This window comes from Caloenas nicobarica, chromosome 2 (assembly GCF_036013445.1).
Source record: "Caloenas nicobarica isolate bCalNic1 chromosome 2, bCalNic1.hap1, whole genome shotgun sequence".
Classification (NCBI taxonomy): Eukaryota; Metazoa; Chordata; class Aves; order Columbiformes; family Columbidae; genus Caloenas; species Caloenas nicobarica.
Window position 1 is genome coordinate 59,632,558 of NC_088246.1, and position 24,462 is coordinate 59,657,019.

General features: G+C 39.0%; 1 protein-coding gene across 3 annotated transcripts in view; it reads right to left on the reverse strand.

Annotated features, from left to right (window-relative positions):
- Nucleotides 1-24,462, reverse strand: part of TPK1 (thiamin pyrophosphokinase 1) — a 305,419-nt gene that overhangs the window by 76,805 nt on the left and 204,152 nt on the right. The gene's annotated exons all lie outside the window — the stretch shown is intronic.

A 24,462-nucleotide genomic window follows, 5' to 3' on the forward strand; every position in this document is an offset into this window, starting at 1 on the left:
GAATTCAGATGTCTAAAATGCTTCCCATTGCAAATGCAAACATTTGAGTGTGTTGAGACTAGAGAGTCAAAGCAAAGTTTTATTGGGGCATCAAAAGTAGAACTTTTATCAAACTGGAGTTAAACTGCTGGCAAACAAAATTGAAAAAGTTTTTGAGAATTTAAATAAGAGTGAGAAGGAAAGCTGACAGGTGCTAAGGAGCACTCAGGTCAGACAAAGACATCTGCCATGAGCAACATAAAGGTAACTTTGAAGCCGGCAGTGGAGGACAAGACAAAAAAATTAGACTTGAAATGAAGGAGGTTCAAGCTGAAATCACAGAAGTAATTTCCATAGAAGAAAAAAATCCACCCAGGGGTGATAGATTTAAATAAAAGTATGCCTATATATAAAATGAGGGAAAACTTAGAGGGCTCAAAAGCTATAAAATAGAAACATACATACTAGTAGGCTTTTGCTATTGTCAGTTCATAGTGTTTTTACACTAAAATTTTATTTCTGATCAGGGAGGGCTTTTTTTTTTTTTTTTTTTTTAAACCACCATGGACTATCTCCACATACTGTGCTTTGATTCACAGTGAGCTGAAGCACGCATAGCAAATCCCTTCTGTACAAAGCTAAACTGGAAGACGCTCTTCAGAAGAGCACCTAAAGCACTGCACCCACTAATGGGCATTCACACAATCACAGACCCAGAGTAGGGCTAGTCTGAAATAAAACATCCTGAAATGTGTGCAGCATGGACATCAGCCACCATGAAGTGTTTAAGCCCTAAGAGCCTCTTTCTACTGGTCTGCACTGCTTGTTAATGTAGACACTGAGTCTGGAGATTAAGATGGTCTAAGAGAAATGTGATAATAGTAAGAGGCCAACATCATCTGCCTCCACAGAAAGTGGCAAATGATAACTTTCAGCAAGATTTAGGAAGGCACGTTCCTGATGTCTTGAAACAATCTGTGTGATGTCCTTTGCAACAATTTGTAAATGCTGTACACTGACATGATACAGTCTATGAATATTGTGTGTTTTCTCAGTACATATTGGGTTTAACCCTATCTAGCAAGCTAAACCATGACAGCTGCTTGCTCACTCCACCCCCACCATCCCCAAATACGGGAAGGAATTGAGAGAAACTCATGGATTGAGAGAAACACAGTTTAATAAAATAACACAATGCTGCTAATATACCACTACTGCTAATAATATTTTAAAATGGAAATAAAATATAAAATAAAAGATACTCAATACAATTCCTCACGAACTCCGTCTGCACTGAGCAGCCAGTCCTGGGAAGACAGAGGGCACCCTGGTCTTGAACAGCTGATCCCAGGGGAAGAGGGAAAAAGGCAGAAAGGCCCAGAGGCCGCTGCAAAACAGCAGGATGGCAAAAGGCCGAACTAAAGTACCACCCTAACGAACTCCACCGAAATGCAGCACAACCGGAACGGGTCTCCGTCACTCTAGTTGGAAACCCCAACTTTCCTTAAATATGAAGCATGATGCTAATGGCATGGAATGGATCAGTCTGGATATCACTCAAGGTCTGTCCCATCCATGCCCCCCTTCCCAGCTGCCTCGCACCTGTGGACAGAGAGCTCAGAAAGACCTTGGTTCCCAGACTACAACTAAGATAACAGTAAGCTCTTTGTTCCACCTCAAAGACAATGGCAAGTTCCTTGAAGAAAAACATTAATTAATTCTATCCCGGGATGTTATCTCCTTGTTCTCAAACTAAATCCAAGTAATGATGATGCGAGCTATGAAAAAGAAAGGTTTCTAACTGCATGAAGAAAATTAACTAGGTTTCAATCAAGCCAACACAGCAGGGCATGGCTATTAGGACATATCGCAAAAAATAACCATTATAGGCATACCTACACGTGTGTATATAGATTTAAATAATAAAATTATTATTGTTTTACACTGCACCACACTTCAACTTAACTAAGGAACTAAAAAAGACTCAGATCAAAGAATAAATAAACAGCTTCTTGTTTACTAAATCTCACCCCTTCCCTTTCCTCCTGAATTATAATCATACATGTTTCTTAATTTCAAACCAGAGTATACATGGTATTGACTTGCATTGTTTTAGAAAGAAATGCATTTTTCTCTTAGGAAATGGTTATACCCATGTGTAAGGGAAGACGATTTCAGATACGAAGCAATCAGAAAGTTCAGATCCAATCTTAAATCCAAGCTTTCTCCAAACTCTCAGTGCTAAGATACAAAGTTTTGGTTTTCTACTACTGCATATTACTGCAAAACATGACACATCACAGAAATGTGCTACATCACAGAAATGTGCTACATCACAGAAATGTGCTCTCAGAACAGCACAGGAGAAATATCTATGGAAGACATATACACCTATTTTAGTTTTAGAGTAAACGAATTTAACAGAAACAAAGTGGGAAAAGAACAGTGTTCCAGATTCTTACACACAAAAATAAAATATACATCTCTGTCTTATTGCTCCTCTTTGCCTATCTGCTGGATGTGTGAATATTCCTTTCATTTTTTAAAGAGCTGCAGCTGCTGAAACAAGACCCGTATTACACAGACTGCCCTGCAGTTTCCTGAGATGCTGGATTGTCTTTAGTCTAGATGTCACTCATAAAAGGCAGCTCTATCTCTGAGGGTCCATCGGCCTCTGGGAATTCCAGCTATAAAATTAGTGGCAGTTATATTCAGCAAAGAGGTTCATTTTCCATATGTCTTTTCTTAATGTCAACATTACTAGCTGCTTCATTGCTTATGCCCTTTTTCTTTTCCACCTGCTGTCTTTGCAGCTATCAACTGTGTAATCCTTAAATTTTGCTTCACAAGGTGTAATCGGTAGGCTGTTTTCATCAAAGCAGCTAGTGATTTCTCAAAGAATTTTAAAAACTTCATAGATTTTTCACTGTTTTAGCCTGGAAAACGAAGAAAGAGCAAGACCTAGCAAAGCTTAAACTTGAGTTATTACCCCTAACCTGGAGTTACCGCAGCTACATCTGAAAGAAATGTGCTAGTAGTCAAAGTTTCATGCTCAAAGGAGCAAGCTTGCTTTCAGGATATTGCATCTTAAACTCCTAATGGGTAAAGTTAAAAACAGTATTGTGTCTCCTGATGTCTGCAGCTGAAGTAGCCTTAAATCCAGTCTAAGTTTGGAGGTTTTGTGTTAAACACCAAGCACTTTGGAGCACAGCTGTGATGCCTACTCTTTTTTTGTACTTGTGTACTTTGTGTCAGTAGACATAATATGTATAGGTAAGATTGAAATATTTTCAGACTTCCTATATCTCATTTGCATGTTCAATGAAATGTCTAAGAAGTCAAAACTTGTATTTGTTTTTAAAATCAAAATAATCAGAAAGAGCTGCAAGTAAACATTTGCCTGTCATACATTCTTATGAGCTATTCCAACTATCACTGAAAGTAATGCCAGCCTAGAACGCAGTGTATGTATAAAACCTCTGGATAACCAGTTATGTGTTTTCTACTGGAAAGTTTGGGTACACAATCATGCACTACACACGTTTTGCCTCTGCCCAAAATCAGAAAGGTTTTGTGAATAATTACCCTCTTTCCCCATTTTCCAAGTTCAGAGGTAAATACATGTAGTGCAATGTATTACTTGCAAATATACTGCATTTTTGCTTCACAGTGTATGCAGGTATGCCATACAGAACTGTTACCACATCTGATGTTTATTAGCATAAATCTCTATAACCTATTAAGTTTTTTAAAATCAGATTCTACAGTTCTGAACATCCAACGTTCCACTCTGTAAGCTGGGTGCAGTTAAACCTGGGAAGGACAATGTTTCTAAAACCAAAGGTGAACCTTTCTAGTACTCTTCCTCACCATGGAATCAGAGATTGTGGTTTTGCCTATTACCAGAAAAGGACACATCATAGATGGTACACTATCTACACATACTTTTTTTTTTAATTGCAAATACTGCTAACCTGCAATTTTTAACATTTAAAGATATCTCAAATGTGACTTCAGATACTTATGGAATGTACAGCCCTTAAGCCTCTGACTGTATGACACAGATCCCTACACAAGTATGTTGTCTATAATCTCATTCACACCATGCACATTTTTAAATACTATTCTCATGATGAAAAGGAAAAAATCCTTGCTTAGAAAGATAAATTCTAATGTGTTCTAAGTTAAAAATAAATTGCTATGCTGTGTAAGAAAAGGCAATTCTGGTTACATCTTGAACTGGTTCACCATATATTGAAGCTTAATCTGAACACAGATGTGGGCCGTACAGTAAACACAGGATATATACCAGGGATATGTAATGTGAAGTACAGGAGGATAATACTGTTCCTAAATCAGGCCAATAACTGATCACACCTACACAGCTGAGAGATGAAAAACTACTTGCTGTAGGAACCTATTTGTTTAGCAAAAGAGAAATAAGGGTCCGTTTCTTTTGCTTCCATAACAAAAGCTTCTGACTTTTGTTAAAAAAAACCTGAGTGACTGTAAGACTGAGGGGCTGGACAGCAGCCAAAGGTAGAGTTCACTATGGAGATATATTAAAGATAAGCATGCCCAAAATTTTAAAGTACTTTCAGCTTCATAGGTAAACAGAATCTTCATTTTCCATCTCAACAACTTCTTCTTCGCTGCTGCCTTCATATCATCATGCAAAAATATCTCAAGACATTTCCAAAAATGCATAATCTCTTAACACTGCCATCTGCAGAGCCAGAACAAAATGAACAAATCTGTTGTGACTTTGTGAATGAAAGATCCTATGTTTCACCAACTACACTGTATGCAGTAAATGCCCATTAAACAGTCAGCTGATAATGTTTAATTTTCATCATCTCCCCCAAAAAGTCATTAATGACTTCTGCAAATTACAGCATGCAGTCAGTCTCAGTTTGCATGAACAGTACTGCATGTAATTATGTGGCACAACGAAAACCCAGCAGGCTACAGGCCAAATCTTAGTTTCATTGCAAGGCAATGCTTTACCATAAATTTCAATGACTGGAAGATGGGATTTTTTTTTTTTTTTTTTACCTTCAACAGATTCATCCAACAATCATGGATTTGAATTGCTGCTGAAATACACAGCAGAAGATTCAGCAATCTCGAGACTTGCAAGGAGAATGAGGAAATCAATGCAGCCTAGATCCTTAAAAAACATTTAAATTTCTACTTCTGGCAGTCCCTGTCTAATCTGAAGGAAAGTTGCTCATTGTTTTAAATCAAAACACAAATTCAACCCCCCTCGGAAAATTCTCACAGGGTTCCCTGTAGAAATAAGAAAGTCAGCTGGCAAGCGTGACAGGTATGTGGGTAACCCATTCAATCCCTTCCCGCTTTCAGATCAGCTATTATTAACCAAGGGCAAAGAAAAGCACCACAGGATGCTTTTTCTGTAGCTGTCTAAAGATCAGCTCCACAATACCTGCCTGATGGAGAGAGCTTCCTCACCTGCTGGAAAATGAGACACAAAAAACCCAAACCTACCCTAAGCAACATGAATGAATATATTCATTTTCATATTCAAATAAGATTATTGGTAATTGCTTCTGCATGCTACAAACACGCTGCTGCTGATGAACCTTACACTTCCATGCAGCATATGGGTCTGCTCAGTTTTCCTCTCTTGTGTAAATAACTCTTTTGACCCAGGGCTCACATTCCTGAGGAAGTCTCTTTCCATTGTCTGAAAACCAGCAGGTTTCATAAAACCATAAGCAAGGGAAGTAAGTAAAGTGTCAATCAGCAGACTTAGAATGTACTTGTTGTCAAGGCAATGCAATGTCTCTCACCTGCAGTCATATAGCTTTTGCACATTATGTTCACCTCTCATGCAACACTTTGTCCTCCAGAGCCCAGAAAGGCTGAGTAAAGGAACCAGCCGTAATTTTAGCAGCAGACAGCAGTAACAAGCAGAGCCTAGGATGGGGTCTTTATGGAAAAGCTGTGTATGCAGAGGGAAGGGCCCCACTCGCGCAGCAGCTAAAAGCACCTGGAGCTCCTTCTCAGATGAACTCACTGATAAACACACAATTGATTTCAAACACCAAATCCCCTTCCCAGCACCCTGTCGGGGCCCTGGCTGGCCCTGCCCAGGCCCTGGGGCTCTCTGCAGCCCAAGACCCCCCGTCAGGACCTGGAGCTGTCGGCCCTTGCCCCAGCATCACCAGGTCCCCATGGCCCTGTCCTCCCGGGCCCATCCATGGGCCCATGTCCTCTCCTGTCTGCATCGCCAGGGAGGTACCGGATGCTCAGCACTGGGGCTGCCACCTGGTTGGGGTGGTGGGATGGGTTGGGCTGCCAGGTTCTGCTTGAGGGGTCCCTCAGGGGCTCGTGATGCCCAGGGAGCCCCTGCCCTTACCACACCCCAGCTACCTGTGCTTTCATGTTACTTCTAAGTAAAAAAAATGGAGGTCCAAGAAACTGGCATATATAAGGGGGAAAAAAAAGTCTGCAACTAGAAGTCTTACATCTTCCTGAGCAAGAACTGATATTTCTTCAAGCAGAAGATTATAGAAATAATTAAAAATATCAGATTCTCTTATAAGTCCAGAAGAAATAAAAGGTCACCAAAAAATATTTGCTTTTCCCACCAAAAAATTAGACCAGCTATCAGATGGATCATCAAATAGAATATTGTTATTTTATTGAAAAAGGACACCTTCCAAACCATCTTTTATTCATTATTTTGCAGAAGTTGTTTCATTTTGCCTAATTTTGCAATATTAAAATGAAGGTCAAAAAGGACCATCTCTTGTCAGTTACAAAGTTATTCAACCGAGTACACTGCATTAATTACAGACTGTATACTGCTGTACAAATTATGCTTGATATAAGAATGAATGAGAAAAGCCACATTAGTGTGTGAAATATTTATCTGAAACTAAGATTTCTTCATGCCTTTCCAGGAAAATCGCTTTCCAAAATCCAAATGTTTTTTCTTATAGTGACAAGTAACCAGCCAGCAGTATATTGGTATTTTATTGATGGTTACAGTAAAAGAACACACAAAAATATTTTCCATACACCCATTTATGGGTTTTTCTTCATCTTTCTCCATGAGAAATTTCTTCGGTTTATGTTTTTTCCACTTAAACTTTCTAAAAATGGTCTTGGTCTTTAAAGACCTGGTTTGATTAAGACATCCTTCCTGTATACTGCAGAAGTTAGGAAACCACCATGCCACAAGATTTGTTTCTGTTCCCAAACACTAGAACCAACTACGTTAAAAAGACATGCTTTCCCCAAGCTCAAGTCCTTGGAAGTACATCTGCAGGTTCCTCAGTTTTACTAACCATTGGAGATGCACTGAAATGTAGAAATCAGCTTTCGAGTCAACATATACATACCTTCTACCTCATGCACCACACATTTTAAACATCTGACACCAGTTTTATTTTAGGATGGTTAATCATCCATGAGTGTTTACTTATAAAAGCCTGTTTTCAAGGGAACTTAACTAGACCATAAAAATTTGCTTTAGGCAGAGATAAGTACAAAACGAAAGTTAATGCTTTTCATTTGTTTCCAGAATAATAAAAATTTGTTTGAGCACTCCTAAGTCATTGACACCAGTGAGTCCAGTAAAAATAGCTTTTACTTTTAAATTAACTTTTACTAACCAGAGTGTAAAGATGCCCAACTGCTCTGATATTTATTTTAGGTCTAAAATACTTCAGAGAACAGGCAAAGTCTGACAGAAAAGACTTTTCTTGAGGAGGGAGGGGCTCTTATTACCAAAGGCTCCCTTTCCCATAACTCACAGACCAAAGCCGTCACTGCAAAGTCTGTTGTAGGTTGTGCTCCTGTATCATTTCTCCTGCACGTAAGTGAAATTTCTGAGGGGTGTTTTCAAGTGCACTCTGTAGTACTCATTTGCCTCTCCTCTCACTAACATCACCATCGAATTCCCTGGGGCCCAGTGGGAGCTCAGGTAAGTCACAGTGGACATTTTCTGAAAAAATGACTTACACATACAACATTGTTTGAAAACAGAAGCATTCATTTTTCTAACGCCACCATCCCCACCTCTCCCCTGTGTTTTTATTTTTCTTCAGATGTATTGGCCAACTGCCTAAACCACTGTTTTCCCATCTGGTCCGATACGATTATTTGTAGACAGCTGTAAGAACAGTGATCTTTAGAATGAAATAGCATTTTTGTACTGTAATATTAACATTATACACACAGGATATTTACATAAAGGCACAATACACTATCCTGCCTGCAAAATTCTTCCCCTATCCATTTCTACCACAGACTCAAGCTGATCAAAATTCCTTTAAGAGTTTCTTTATATTTTTTAGAAACAAAGAAAGTGTCACACTCAGACTGTTCATTTACTAGAGGCAGGTGCCATATATACAAGCATCCCAAACTCCTAAGCACTGCTGTCAAATCCTACCTAGGCACATAATTCATACACAAGCATATAGAGCATAGACTTCCCACACCTTTATTCTCTCTTTTCTGCCTTCATTTCTTCTTCTTTTTCTCCTTCTTCTCCTTTTAATCTGCTCACTCCCTATTTGTCACCTACATAAAGCAGAATGTTCTGAGAGCAGCATAAGTTAAACCATGTTTGAATGTAGCTGTTCATACTTCAGCAAGCATATGGATTCAAGCCTACACAAAGTCCTCTTGTTCATAAATAAAAGAACAGTAGGGATGGCCTTGAACAAAGCTTCCAATCTGACATCCCAGAAGTTGGAGGAGGTTCAGATCTGACTTGACCTTTCCTAATCGGGACTATCTATATGTACGAGTAAAGCCCATCACATTTTAGACAAGACTTACATATGAAAGGCATAAAATTCTGAAAAATATATCAAGAATGAAGAAAAACAAGAAGTGCGTACTGTGGACAAACACATAAGTGACTTGAAAACTGTAGGTTTTTTTCTGGAGTACTTAGACTGCTAGTAATGCCAGTAAGACTTGCTAAGCTAAGACACATCAAGGCAACGTTTCTCAGCTTGGCATAACATTTTGACAAGTCTTTTAAAGCCTTAAACTTTAATGAATGTGGAAGCAATAATAAGAATGCATGACATATCCAGTGTGTGTTTGCTGCCTAATAGGATATTTTTCTACCAGGATGTGTTCTGCCTGTAACCTCCCCAAAAATGGCTGGGTAATCTAATGAAATCATAAATGCTCTTAAACTCAATTCTTTATTATAAAAGTCCTTCTGGTTTTATTACCTGTGTACACAAATACACCCCTTTTTCCTACCCATCATAAATATCAATCATGAGAGAAATAAGGAGTCAAACCTCACCATCATCCATTTTAAAAAATTGTAGTAACCTCATTTTCACCATTCAATACTCACACACACAGAAATGCAGGTGCTTATTTCTAGCATTTCTCACATAGTAAATTAAACCAAAGAGGGGTCAGGAACCATGTTTGATTGGGGGGCTCAGGTAGCCTTTATAAAAATTAACTCCTGCAAATGTGGTCTTGTCCCCCTCCAGAGTACTGCATTCTTCTGGGCAGCACGATTACACAAGTGTCTTAGAGAAGTCTAGGATTTCTCATCTACATGGACACAAAAGTTTGGATAGTGCTAAATATTCTTCTTCATCTTTCCAATTAGCTTTCTCATAAACACATGCACTTTACTTCTGATGCATAAAACATGCCCGTTTGTCCAAACGATGCCTTAGACCCAAAAAGTGTTAATACACTGCACAACTAAATATTTTTAGAATTCTACCGAAGTAAATGGCAGCACACACAATCCTGAAGTTGTGCCTGTATTTCTAGGACAGCAAATGCTATATTCATTTTTCCTTTTAAAAAAACATGTACAGGTAGACATTTGAAGAAGACTGAGAGTGTTTTAGCTGTGTTACCTTACAGTTTACAAGAACAGACCTGTCTTTGTAGTTCTGTCTAGATGAGAGCTGTATTTTAAAACACTTTTGCAGTTTTTATCTTATTAGTCTTAATATCATAAAACGGAAACACCCTTTTTAACCAGCAGAAACATCAGTACGTTCAAATGGAGTAGTCTTCAAGTAATTTCCAACAGATATCATTACATTGCTTTTTCTCCCCCATAACAATAAAAAAGTGACACAAAACACTGTTCTCAAATGACTTATAAGCATATTCCTTCCATCCATCCATCATATTCCTGGGAATATAACAGTTATAACACCATGGTTAATAACTTCCTCTTCAAAAATTATGTTCCATTTTCAAGAACACATAATGGGTCTATAATGAAACTCAGCAAAATGTTCTTTATTGGATAACACTCAATTTCTAGAACTATATAATTTTCTCCAGGTACATAAGAACATAGCGACACAGCAGAAAAAAATCTGAAGATTTTTGAAAAGGGAAAGGCCCTACAGTCACAGAATCTTACTTCTTCATGCATGACTAATTTTATCATTGAGATATATTTATAGTTACACACACGGACCTATAATCTCTAAAACAAACTATTGTCACTATGCATTATATATCATGCTTAAATGCAACTTCTTCACAGAAATCATGTCACCTACTCTGAGGTGAAATTACTTACAAGAAGCTGTATCATTATACTCTGGCTTTGTTTGGTCCTCAATTTTTTTGACCAGGGCCGTTCAATTGTAAGGAACAGACTGGAAGCAATTCTGTTTATTTCCTTTGACTATTTCTTAGGATGGAGAAAAGAAGTCAGACTTTTTGAGTGTCACTCAATTGCAGATAATGAAAATTAAAGGTCTGGATAGCGCCAGTTAGAGCCCATTTTGAAAAGACTGGTTTGCCTTGCATGACCTCCTCTGTCCTTGAAATGGAAGAGTTTGTGTTTGATTTGGGAAACTCATTGCTTTGTGATGCAGAAACAGGGGTCAGGTAGGAAAAATGCTCATCCTGCCAGCATACCTCCCTGTTTGTCTGACTCGATTCCACGTCTTTTTGTGGCAGTCTCCTCAGCTGGCTTTGTCTCCACCTACCACACCAGCCGCGTACTTGCCGCAGGGCCTGGTCTCCAGAGAGCCCTTTGTGGCAACTCATGTATGAAGGTGTAATGAAAAAGTCCTGCTCCTTTCACGCACAGTTTGCAATGAGAGGCCCGGATTATTCTGTATGACTCAAAGAAGGATTTCCACTAATCTGATTGGGACTAGGGAGGCGAACAGAGATAAGCACCTATACCAAGTGTTCACTCGGTGAAAGCCTACACAATCAATGACAAATGCAGACATGAATATAACAAGAAGTACCTTCTTCTGAACAGAGGTTACCCATGTAACCTATACTAGGTGCTAAGGAATAATTTACTACACACACTCATACATCACCCATGATTGTTCAAATACTAGATTAGAAATAGTTGTTGACAGCACAGTTTCTATACAGGGTGGTGCATGATCCGTGCACCAAGATCTTACCAGAATGCAGTGCATTTTAAGTGCACTGGTGAATATTTGCATTGGTTTAACATAAAATCAAAACCAAACAGCAAAGCAACACATCTCCAAGAATCACTCCTTCTTCCCCAATAAATCAAACAGAGAAGAACCCTCTCCTGTAATTTTGTCCCCTACACGAATAAATCCTGTCTGGGGAAGCAGTCGACACCACAAGCAGAGTGAATGTGAGTGTGTGTGTGTGTATAGGGAGGAACAATTGTGGTAACATCATGTAAAGTGCACTCAACATGCATGTACAACAGCTACAGACTGTCACAGACCTCCCCACGAAACCACTGCATTCAGACACTGGTCAGGCAGTATTTCTCTGAAATTCACAGCTGGGATGGCTGAGATGCTGGTGGTCACCTCAGGAGCTACTGCAACTGTAGAGTGCAAGGAATGACTTGGATCCTCTAAAGATCAGGCACACATGAGACTTGCAACAGATACTTCTGCCATTTCCTTTTCAATTTTCCTAAACAATGCAATAGGATAACTAACCTTTCACATTTTTATCCCAGTAGATAATTACCATATCCATACTCTATCAGTTCTTCTTGTCATTTATTGCATCCTCTCCTTCTCTAGCCTGTCTGAAGTCCATAACACTCTCCTCTCTAGTCCATACACAATTTGCAAGATCTGCATTGCCTCTTTTCTCTTTGTATCTTTTCACCAATTTCACTCCTGCAGAGCATTAAATGCAAATGCTCTCCCTCCACTTCCAAAGTTATTGCCTAACTTGGCCTAGATTACAGACCTAACCCAACACTTAAAAACCTCCTCTGCTTTCCCTCTATAAAAGGACAGACATGACTGATTTTCTTATAATGTATTCAGTATCTTATTACTCTGTGCTGAACACTACACTTCAAATACATTATTTGACACATCTTTGTGAAGTATCTTAATTTCAGAAAAAAAAAAAAAAGGAGAAAGAAATGTATGCTGGTGCTATGCAACAATGGTGAATGAGCATTCAAATTCTGGATTTTTAAACTAATTTCAAGAAACTTGGCCTCTCTAAAAATATAGGTCGGCTGCTTTTCTGAGAAAGGAAAGAATCTATCACTTCCTTAAGGAGTTATACGACATCTACAGTTAGAGATGAGCTCGGATAAAAAAGGAGGAAAATGTGCCTGTCCATCCAACCACAAAAGTTTATCTGACTACATACAAAAGGAGCAGCAACATACTGCTATGCTTGAGTAGACTGTGGTCATGACAGCTCATTGGACTGCGACATGATATATGAATTTCCTAGAAACCTCACAGAATGAGAACAAATCTTGCTGTAAGCTCTGTTATGTGATATCCTAGGATTTTATTTGCCCAGTCACCTATGAAAAACTGTGATAGCTACAGTCATTTTCCCTTCTGCATTTCTAACCAACACACCTCTACTGCCTCAAAAAAAGGGAGGAGGGAATAAACATCCATCCTCTAACGTCTCCTGTGAATTGCTTTTTGTTATGACAATCAAGACAGAACTTACAGTATTCTGATGAGATGAAAGATGTTTTATTGGATGCCACAGTGCTCACTGCTCATGCACAGGGGCAGAAAGATGTAGATTTCTAATAATTGTGTGCCATACCCTGACGAGCTCGTATTTTCTTTTTGTTCCTAGACATATTGTTCATTAGAAACAATCACCTGCTGTTATAACTGGCATATATACATATTTGGCCAAGTTAAGCCATGACATTCTCAGATTCAGACATGAGATATTTTTCTCATGCTTCTTAAGAACTGAGATTAATTAATTTATACATACCCACTTTTTTCACAATTTCTCCTAAGGAAGTGTAGGATGAATTTTGGACTACTGTAGAAAAGTGAGCTTTTGTGATTTTTCCGAAATAATTAAACGCTTTCAGTAAAACCCTTCGTCAACTCTAAAGGTCACTCCTAATCCAGTCACAAGCATCAGGAAGTGGGACAAAAGGTCCCAGTTGACAGGTCACTGCAGACAGAAACCTGAAAAACTGGATTCAATTTTCAATATGGTATTGACTCCCTGGATACCTGCACAAATCATTTCACTTCGTCATGCCTTTGTGTGTCTCTCTCTCTGTAATATAAGAGTAATATACCTTGAGATCTAGCTAAACGGTGTGACATGAGATGCAGTCAGAGATTCACTAATGGAAGATCAGAGTCTATATGAAAACTGAGGTACACTATTATTCCTCATCGTATGTATTATTCTAAACATAACTGTTTTCACCAAACACTTTGTATGTCAGCTGTCCCTCGTGATCAAAAATTTTGAGAATACATAGCTCTAATAATCTGATTTAAGGTATGCAATCTGAAATAAAGAAATCATGCTACTGCAGTATCACACTCTAATGTAAGACTCTGCAGACCAGTATCAAGCATGTCTAAATACTAAGCTTATTGTCAGATTTACTTCACCACCATTTCACCTTCTCCAAGATGACTATAAAGGAGGAGTTATCAAAACAATCAGACAAGAGAAAGCATCCTCAGGTAAGCTCTAGCTGACTCACCATTGGATTTTTTTTCCCACAGATGGGAAAATACACCCAATTATAAAACAGTTGCCTTAAAATCACCCTGCATTACCAGAGTGCCATGGAGAAACACTGCCAAACTTCAGGGAGAGAAGATCGTGTACTCACTCCTTCAGCTGAAAGTGAAGTTTGCTTGGGAGCAACCAGATGCAGGCTCTTGGCAGGAGATGCCTCTGGGCTTCCAGCAGGAGACACCAGCAGGGTTTCACTTTCACTGAACTGCAGGGGTTGTCTCAGCCTGTCTCAGAAACATGAGCTCCTACCAGCTTGCAAGATGAGAGATTTGAACATCATTATGCATTGGTTCCCAAGTGCTACAGAAACGAGCAATTATATTCGCTTCATTATCTGAAGACCGTGGCTTGTGCTGATGCTTGTGAACATTGCTGTCTTCACCACAGAAGAGCATAAATTAGTAGGAGGAACATCTCTGCTGCACATTTGAATTGTATTAACAATGTCAGTCAGCTCACCACGGTGCTGACAGTTATTTCTGACCATTTAGTGCCTTTTAACAAACAGATCACACTAAATAGCTAAAACCGATTCACATTCCCAGGTGACTTGGAATTAAAAAAAAAAAAAGAATGCTTAAGTATTTTATCTTCTTAGACTTTTCTAAGGATATGTTTGACTGTTCAATATGCTTCCACACTGGAAGCTCTTAAAAACTTCCTAGACTATTGTTGGAAACCTGTTTTCTAAATCAACAGCTTCATAAAAACTCCCCAAGGGGACACAGAACACATTTAGTACAGTAATCTGGAACTAGGTTAAAGTATAGAAGAGAGAGGAGAAAAAAAAAGAGACTTTCATGAAGTGCATTACTATTAATAAATTGTAATGGAGATTCAGTGTTGCCCTGATACTTCTACAGTATCACTGATCGCTTATGAACAGTTAAGAAAGGAGATCCACAAGTTAAGACACATGAAAGACCAAGAAGTGGCACAGACTGAATAGCATTATTAATTCAGTTGGTATCATTGAGCTTACAGAAAATTGCTAAAATATGTGCAGAAGAGATGGCGAGAGAATTTTTTTAACTGCACAGGTCCTGAAGTACGCTTTCATTCGTGACATACATCATCTGCTGCAACAGAGCAGCTGAATTTGTTTACAATAACTCAGGCTGCTGCTCAATAGTCCTGCCTGTGGCCACCCATGTCGCACAACTGGGCTACACCAGACACTCCACACTCCCCATGGGATTTCCAGAACCAGGGAACATGGGTGGATTAAGGCTGCATGCAGCAGCTTGCACACCTACAACACACAGAAATAACTCCCGCACAATCCTGAATGGACAGGAGGGTCTGGGACTTCAGGCAGAGACATACTGGCCTCCCAGAGACCTCCCTTGGTGCTCCTTTAATTGCTCTGAAGTTTCAGCTGATACCCTGGGTACAATGAATATCTTATCAATTCTATTCCCATTTCCCAGGTTTCTCTAGCATAAAGGAGACAGGCAGCTCCTCCTTAAAGAAGTTCACCAAGCTAATGAAACTGTCTGTGGCATCATTGCCACAGAAGACTAATTCCAGATCTTCAACTGCACTCACTTCACTCTGAAGTGCCTCCCCCACATGAGGAAAAACTGTTGGTGGTTACAAAGAAGAGAAATATGAACCTTTTTTCACCTGAGAGGCTACCTCTTTTCCCTGCCCCAAAAGGAACACAATAGCTGAGGAAGGACTGAAGAAGGTGACCTCATTTTTAAGAGCCTAAGGAGAGACACCTGCTGCAGTGCAGCTTTTAGATGCATGTATCTAAAAATCTTTAAGTTGCTGTGAGGTAGGAAGACCTCAGACTCATAATGCAAGGGCACATTTCATTGCCAACGCTGTGGTTACTAGCAGAGAATCCTGCAAGCTAATTATTCAGTCTGATAATTTATTCTTTGATCAGAATAAAAAGATTCCCCCCCAGGTATAGCTCCTTCTTCTCCCTCAGGTACATGACATTGCTGAAATTGAAGGCCATAATTCAATTAACAATGGATGGGAACTTTTAATGAAAATTAACCATTCAGAAACAGATGTTGATGCCACAGAATTGCAGATACTCCCTAAGAAGCATCGCTGGCTGTCATGTGGATGGGAAAATACAAAGACATCTTAACTTGGAATTACATACCAGATGAGATACTATACTTACAACATCTGCAGACCACAATTCAACAAAGTGCTTAAGCACATGCTTAGATTTCATTAATCTGCTTTGCCATATGCTTAAATTTATTCTGTACTTGTAACACTACTATTCAAAAGGTATACATTTTCACACTAATATAACTTCCTTGATTGCTAAACTACCTTCAGATATCTGTGACTTCTCATGGCATACACAAAAGTAATGCCTCGATTTCAGGATATAGTAAATAAAAAGCAAAAAGGAACTACAATTGTGAAACAGACTCCGTGGCTGCGGCTGGAACAGAGACAGCAATCATTTCTCCTTTCTGAGAAGTTACAGAAGAGACTAAAACAAATTTTAACTTGTCCGGCAAGAGAAACAGGAACGGAGAGCTGAGTGGACAGAACTACTATTTCTGAATATGGTCACACAGTCTTCTGTATCAGGAGATTCCAGATTCTTCTCAACCGATACTTGTACAATGGCTCTAACACTTCTGTTCAACCTACCTGCATCTCCACAAGTGTCCCAGAATCACTTAGGTGGGAAGGGGTGTTGGGAAGTCATTGAGTGCAGTCTTCCAATTGGGTTTTGAACACCTCCAGAGCCAGAGATGATCTGGGCAACATACTCCTTTAGGTAATTATCTTCATAGTAGAAATTCTTCCTTAGAGCTACCCAGAATCTCCCCTGTTTCAGTTTAGGATGCCTGTCTATCATTCTTCTGCTGTACACATCAGGAATAAGCCTGGCTTTGTCTTCTTGATAACCTCCTCATAGATTCTGGAAGGTTGGTATTAGGACTCCCCAAAGCCTTCTGTTCTTCAGGCTGAAGCTCAGTATCCTCAGCCTCTTCTCACAGGGCACATGCTCCAGCCCCCAACCATCTTGGTGACCCTCCACTGAACTTGCTGCTTTGACATTCAGAGCTGCCTCCTACAGGATCCGTTCTAGTGTGAACTGCTCATTCCCATAAAGGGCCACCACTCTTTTTCCTTGACTGTGTTTCCCAGAGAACTGTTATCTCCTTATCAGATCTCCAGCCACATGAGCTACTCCACCACTTCTCAGCTATTCCAATGATTTCACAGTCCTGTATCTGTATATGGAGCTGTAGCTCCTTCTGTTTGTTTCCTGGGCTGCATATATTTGTGTACAGGCACTTGAGATGGGTTCCCTTATTGACTTATCTTTCCTGAGGGCTCTCTCACTCTGTTCCTCTGTCCCTTGAACTTATCACCCCTAACCATTACTCCCTTACTCAGCTATAAGCTTTTACCACCATCCCTTGATATAACCCAGTTTAAAACCCTTCTCACCAGGTTGGCCAGACTGTTGGCAGAGATGTTCTTCCCTTGCTTTGTCAAATGGATCCTGTCTCTCACAAGCGGCTCTCATTCCTCAGAGGAACCCATGACCATAAAAGCCAAAGCACTTCTCGTGACACCAACCAGCTGTTAACTCATAGGTTGTGTCTGCACCTACCTAAGCATCTCCCGCTCATCCACACTACCTAGGACTGCATGTAAAGTTGCCTTTGCCTAAAGAGCTCTGCAGTCTATCTTGATTTACTTCATATTTCTGTTGGCAGTGTCACTGGTGTCCACATAGATGAGCAGCAAGAGGTAACAGTTCAAGGGTCAGATAAGCCTTAGCAGTCTCTCCATAACATTCTGGATCCAGGCCCTTGCCAAGGAACACAGCTCCTGTGAAAGCATGTCTGGTCAGCAGATGGGTGCCTTTGTCTTCTGCAGAAGGGTATCTCCAACCACTGTTACCTAGTGCTTCCACCTGCTAATGCTCAGATGGTTGTCCCAGAAGGAGCTTGCTCCCTTTCGTTGGCTATTAGGGCACTGTATCACTTCTGTAAATTTAGAGAATGGAGCAGGAGCCTTTCTTGTGTTGCTAGAAGTCACAAGCTTCCAGACTCTATTTCTGCTTTTAACAGGAACACATTAACTCCAAATATCTTGATTTTAGGATTAGGAGTAGGAAGCTCATGCTCTCATAAAGGTCATTGAGCCCAACTGCACTGTTGGCAAGTATTCCTGATTGCAGCTGATGCGAGAGTGACAGACACATTACAGTCTTAAAAGACATCAAAGAACTCAATCCCTGATCACCATCTCCCCTTGGGATGTTCTGTTACAGCAGAGAGAGAATGCTGAAGTAAGGTAATCACTTGTTACCAACAGGAAGAAAACTCAGATTGCAAAGTAAATCACTTCCCATGGCAAAGCTGAATAGTTCTCGCTAAATCTTGTTTATCAGGGTAGTACAGCATTTTCCCCAGGACCTCAGATATTAGTAAATATTATCATTCTTCTGCACTGATCCTTTCTTAACAGTAAGTGCAAACACAGAAAATCCATACAGTTGACACCACTGCCCTGGCAGATACAGAATTAACAGTGATACTGTAAGGCATTGGAAAAGTCTAAGCAATTTCATAATGTGACTCAATGTAAGAGATAACATATTTTCAAATATAACTGAGGCCAGAATATGGATGTTCATCTTCTGCAACTTGAACTAATGCCACTACTCAGATGTGAGCAGAAAGGACCATTTTAAAGTTTTCCTCTAAAGGCACCAATCAACCCTTCAGGCTTGGTAAACCATTAAGTATACAGCATTCTGATTTTGTTTGTTTGTTTTTGAAGTAGATAATAATTTATTACCTACTATCACTTCAATTTTTACTGTAATTTACATTCAGTCTAGGAATAGTAATATTGACTTCCCCTGCTATATTTTTAATTGTATGCAATAAAATATTTTCCAGACATTCTTTCCAGAGGAGGCTCTGTCACAGATTACAGACCTCTGATACCTGCTAGTTTCCTTACAGAACTTTCTGTAATGGCAGGGAGGGAATGAAAAAACCCCATATCCCCTGACTGTCACTGAAATCCATTTAATACTCAAAGAGGAAAGCTCTTACTACAAAACTTTGGTGAAATTCACCTCAAGCAAGGCAGTAAGATGCTTGAGAGACAGTGTCACTTAGTGAAAACTTCAAAATGTATTACTCCCTTTAGGTGTCTGGTAGTAGACAAATATTTTTAACCACAGCAATAATAATAAAAATACTGCAATATCAATCTGTGAAATACCAGTCTACGAGACCTTCATACAGACCAGTACTGGAATTATTTTTTCTTTTTTAAAGTACAAAAATATGGCACCTTGTAGAAACCTTGTTAAATTATATACAAAGTATTTAGTTCTGTTGATAAAACTTGGAATTGATATTAGCAGTCTCTTTAGAAGCTCTTTTTTTTTTTTTTTGGAGGTGGGGTGGGGTGGTCAAAAATCTGTCCACAAAAAGCTTGCAATTCTTTAGCTTGCTACAAAATCCCCCTGTAGGATCAAAGGCCTACCTGGTAAAAAACCCCACAAAACTAGAATGAATGCATGCATGCACACACACTCCAGCTTTGTCCTGTTTAGTTACAGAAGAAAGATTAAATGAACACACAGCAAGTGAAAATACTGCTGTGGTCTTCCTCAGCTCACCACTATCAACAAAACAGGAGAAAGTTTTACCAGCTTTCTGCTGATCGGTTTAAGCATCAGCTCCTATCAATAAGCAGATGTCAGAGACAAATGTTATGTGTTCTGCTGCTGATCATTCAACATGAAGCAGGCAACGTGTACAGCAGAAAAATTGTTTTATGGTACAGAAAATTATTAATACTACATTGTACACACACCAAAAAAGTTCTAAGAAAATTAGCTTTGTAACAGAAATCTTCCCTTGGTTTCCATAAAGCAGCAAAATAGATATTATCACATTAACATAACAACAGAGAACAGGAACCTCATTGGAAGAACTTTATTTAGGGTCAAGATTCTCCTAGATGATTATCCATCAGCTGCTGTAGTAGATAATTTAAAATCTGGACAAAGACTGAAAAATTTTGAGAGCAGGGACACTGAAAGTTACCAAACATCAGATATTGATTCAAAACCAAGCTGGATTACTCTGGAATGTAGAAATACATAAGTAATCCAATTAGACTCTTTGTATCATCTCTCTTGCAGACAGCCATTAAGATGTGAATTTAAAAACAGCTGTGTGATTAACATATCCTGCTATAGAGTATTACTGGTTTTTAAGAATTATGAGCAGATGAAAATCTCATTTAGTAAAGACTATTCTTTTTCACTTGGCAATGACGGTTTGGTATTTTCCTCTCTGAAAGATAAGTATTTTTTTAACTGGTTACCTGTAAGCTAACAAATCGACTAATGAATTTGTTGTCATCTGTTTGTCTAAGCAAAGGCTGTAGGATGAGACTAATAAATAATATATTTACCATATGTCTTCATTATACAGAAGTAATCCATAAGTATTAGATGTCATCCTCTGTTAAAAAGTCCATGAAAAAACTCATATAATTCTAGATATTTCATAAAGTTGATGCAGATTGCATGTTTAACTGATAGTAAATAAACTGCTTGAAAGGATATATGAGTTTTTCAAAAGCTAATTACTATTTCTAAGATAGTATATAAGCTTTATATATTTCATACTACACATTTGCTGATGTTGGAATAGAACTAAGTTATAAAGAATTTAGCTGTTAAGAGAAAATCCCACTAAAATTTTCCTTCTGTAATGGTGAGAAGCAAGATAGCAAGTAAATCTTCTCCAGCTCAAACTGTGATTGACAAAAATGAACTAAATTTGCATCACTGATGTACAGTAAAGCACAGAAATCCTGTGGTAAACATGAAGCAACACCACTTCGTAGCCATAAATTACCATGAAATACAGCTGAGTCTCTAGGACCTAGAGCCTTTTGAAGGTCCCATTTACACAGGCCCTACAAAGACACGTGATAAGAATGACTGAACGATCATTATCCCAGCTGGATTTTCCCAGGCAAGAAGAAAAACAAAGGTTCAGAAGTTGAGCCGTAACCAAATACTCAAAGTTTCTTACCAAAGAAGGAAACAAAGGCAATTAAACTACCAACACGGCAACTTATTTTCTGAGAAGCCATTTAAATGCGCTACTGAAGCTCTGGAAGCACAACCCCCCTTTTTGCAAGGGTTTCTGTGAAGGAGTCAGGCTCCCAGAGAAGGGCTTGAGTAAGACTTTTCCACTGCTACTATTTTATACATGGTAGTGTTTCTGTCCAGTTGAATGGCTGGCATTCCCATAGAAAAAGTCACAAAAAGATGTATTTATCAAAGAACAAGAAGTTGCATATTTGTGAATTCTATAGATGCTCATTCAAGTGACCTACAAGGACCTCAAGACACAGAGGCTCACTGCTTTGTCATCTAGATTAAGTTTCAACAGTGCTCTTTGATAGCAGATACCAAACAGGAAAGACAGCCTTTCAGGACAATAAATATTTTAAGTATACTATATGTTTAAATATTTTGCCTAAATATTAAATACATGTTTAAATTCCTTCCTTGGCAACTGGGACCTTTTTGCAACTGAATCTACTCACAGGATGTACTAATAAAACAGGAAAAGAATACATGAAAGGTCATACACAAATTTCCAAACTCCAAAGTTATTCCCCAGAAGAGGCACACGCACCAAGGATTTTCTCCACTGAATGCCAGTACAAGCCAGATCTGTTTCTTACACATATGAAGTGGTACAGAACTGATCTCATAATTCATTCTTGAAGTTTCAGCAAAATTCAAGGAACTGCCTGCCAGAAGAAAACTCAGAAGTTGAAGCTATATAACTTGAACTTCCCATTAAACTTTACAGGCATGAACACAAAGCAAACCAAATAACATTGGTACAGAGGACTGCAGCAACAACCTCCAGTAAAGTTTCCTAGTCTTTACCTTCCCTCACTTGTATCTGTTGCGGTGTCTCCACCTAGGAGCAGATCTCCACAGCTAGTCACTCTCTCTGCATCTGTAAAATGGTCCAGGTAATACCTTCTGGACCTCCAGTCAACGGGCACAGCATTGCTCACATACATCTGCTGTTCTCTCCCGTCCCCAAGACAAGGCAGTACCCTCCAAACGCTTAGTAAGCAGCTACCGGCCCGTGATAACACCAAACTCTATCCAGGCACTGCCTGCAGGAATGATGCTGCCTCACTAAAACTGTGCTTGGGACCATGTTAACTAATTAGCGACACAGCCCACTGTTGCAATATATATGTTAATTAAGGGCCTTATTAATACCGTTGTTACTATTACCATAATACTATGTTCCACCTCGGTGCAGAGCCGAGGATGTAATGGCGTTCCGTAAAAAACTTAAATGAGCCCCACAGCACCCATTTGGAGAAGGGTGTGGGTTTTATCCAACTTACAAACTAGGACACTGTGAGATCAAAACTCTATACAATTTACTTCTCTTCAATGAAATGGTAGTACAGAGCCCAGAATAAGAAACAGGACTCCTGATTCATATTGCTCATATTTAGCTGCTGGACTACTATCTATGATGTTAAATTATTCATCATTTCTCACAGGGAAGGCAGGCACTCAGAAGAAAAGCTGTGTGCAAGAAAAAGGGTTATCAAAGTATTCACACCGTCTTTCAAAAGAGTCAGCTAACTGACAAAAATACGCTGCTGTAATACATTTTCACGTGCAGGTAGCAATTCTTTTCCTCTACATCCCAAGGCTGGAATCCTGCATGGGGAAAACTGAACTGCTCAGTATAATGTAAAAGACAGGCCTCATTAACTCTTGGACATCTTCTCATTTCTTGGTCATAAATCCTATTACCTTGTATTACAAACTGCCATAAAATTCACAGATAAAAGATAATTTATGCTCAGTGTACAGAAGCTAATGTTTCTGTACTCCCAAGAAGCACACCACCAGAAAATGAGAAAGTATGTATGTGAAACCTTAATCCATTCATATTGAGCATGGCTAGCATGATAAACATGACTCTAAGGGTCTAATGCTCTTCAGCCAGGGTATATTTTAATGGTAATTGATATTACCAAAATTTCAAGCATAAAATGTATGGAGTGTTGCATAAAATATCCTGCTTATAAAGAATGATTACTCCTTATTAAGAATTCAGGCTTTCCTCCCTCCTGCCAGGACAGAAAGAAATATGACAGCTATTCAGTACAGAGATACCTTTTTTACTCTTCCTTTCCTTTCCTTTCCTTTCCTTTCCTTTCCTTTCCTTTCCTTTCCTTTCCTTTCCTTTCCTTTCCTTTCCTTTCCTTTCCTTTCCTTTCCTTCCCTTCCCTTCCCTTCCCTTCCCACTCATCACATCAGAAACTAATTCAGTGCAAGCATAGCATCCTGGAATTCTTAAACAGTCCCCCTATTTCTGACTCCCATCCTAATTAGTGTTGCATAGCACAGAAAAACTAACAGCCCTTAGAGTTGGCAAAATTAAAAGCAGCTGAATATTTTATTTGCTTTTTCTCTGAAGCAATTTAAAGTCTTTGGACTTTGAGACTGATTTTTACTGTGTTGGTTATCTGCTCAAAGGAATATTTTGCTTAAGTGAAGACTGAGCAAAAGATGCATTAAATTTAGGCTGTTTGTCATTAGTTTTCCTTTCCCATTCAGATGAGAGAAAAATTTTCACCGTCAGCTTACAACTTCTGTGGTTACAGACTACATTCTCATTACTTGGGCCCTTCCATAGGTGCACCACATTTCATGGCTTTCTTAATGTGTTTATGAATTTGACCTATATTGGAATTCATTTATCTAAATTTAGATGCCTACAGTGTATACCTAGATCTCAGCCTATCCTCTGATTTCTCCATAGCATCAAGGGAGACAGACATTTATGGGGTGTAATCCTTCCCATCTTTTTCCTTTTGTCTACCTCCCAGCATAGTTTACCCTACAGGTCAGAAATGAATATAAAATAGTTTACTTCCTTGTAGTTTTCTTCACTTTCCATGCCAAAACATTTTTCCCAATATGTTTCAAAAACGCACCATCTATCCATTTACTTCCCAAGAGATGGCCTCAGTACTCAAAATTCCAATTACCCTTACGTTCAGTACTTAGCTAATTTTATTGGCTGATGAAAAAAAGCCTTTGTTTACCTGATCCTCCTTACTTGGTAGTCTGCAGTGAATTCCAAATCGGGCATTGTCCTCACTGTCTTCCTCTATCATCCTGAAGATTTTGCTAAGTCTATAAGCCTGTTTCAGGTAATACTGTGGACCTTTACAAGTGTGTTAAATATTGACATATTTCTTCTGCTATACCCCTCTATATCAACATTATAACAATGTGAAATAACTCTCTTTCAAAGCAACTACTTAATAGATTTTATGGTGTACTTAGATATCCACTCACATGATCCCCCTCTCAGTTTCTGCATTAGTAGCTAAAAATTCAGCACCTTTGTATCCTGCCTAGAGCTGTTTATGGGATTACCAGTT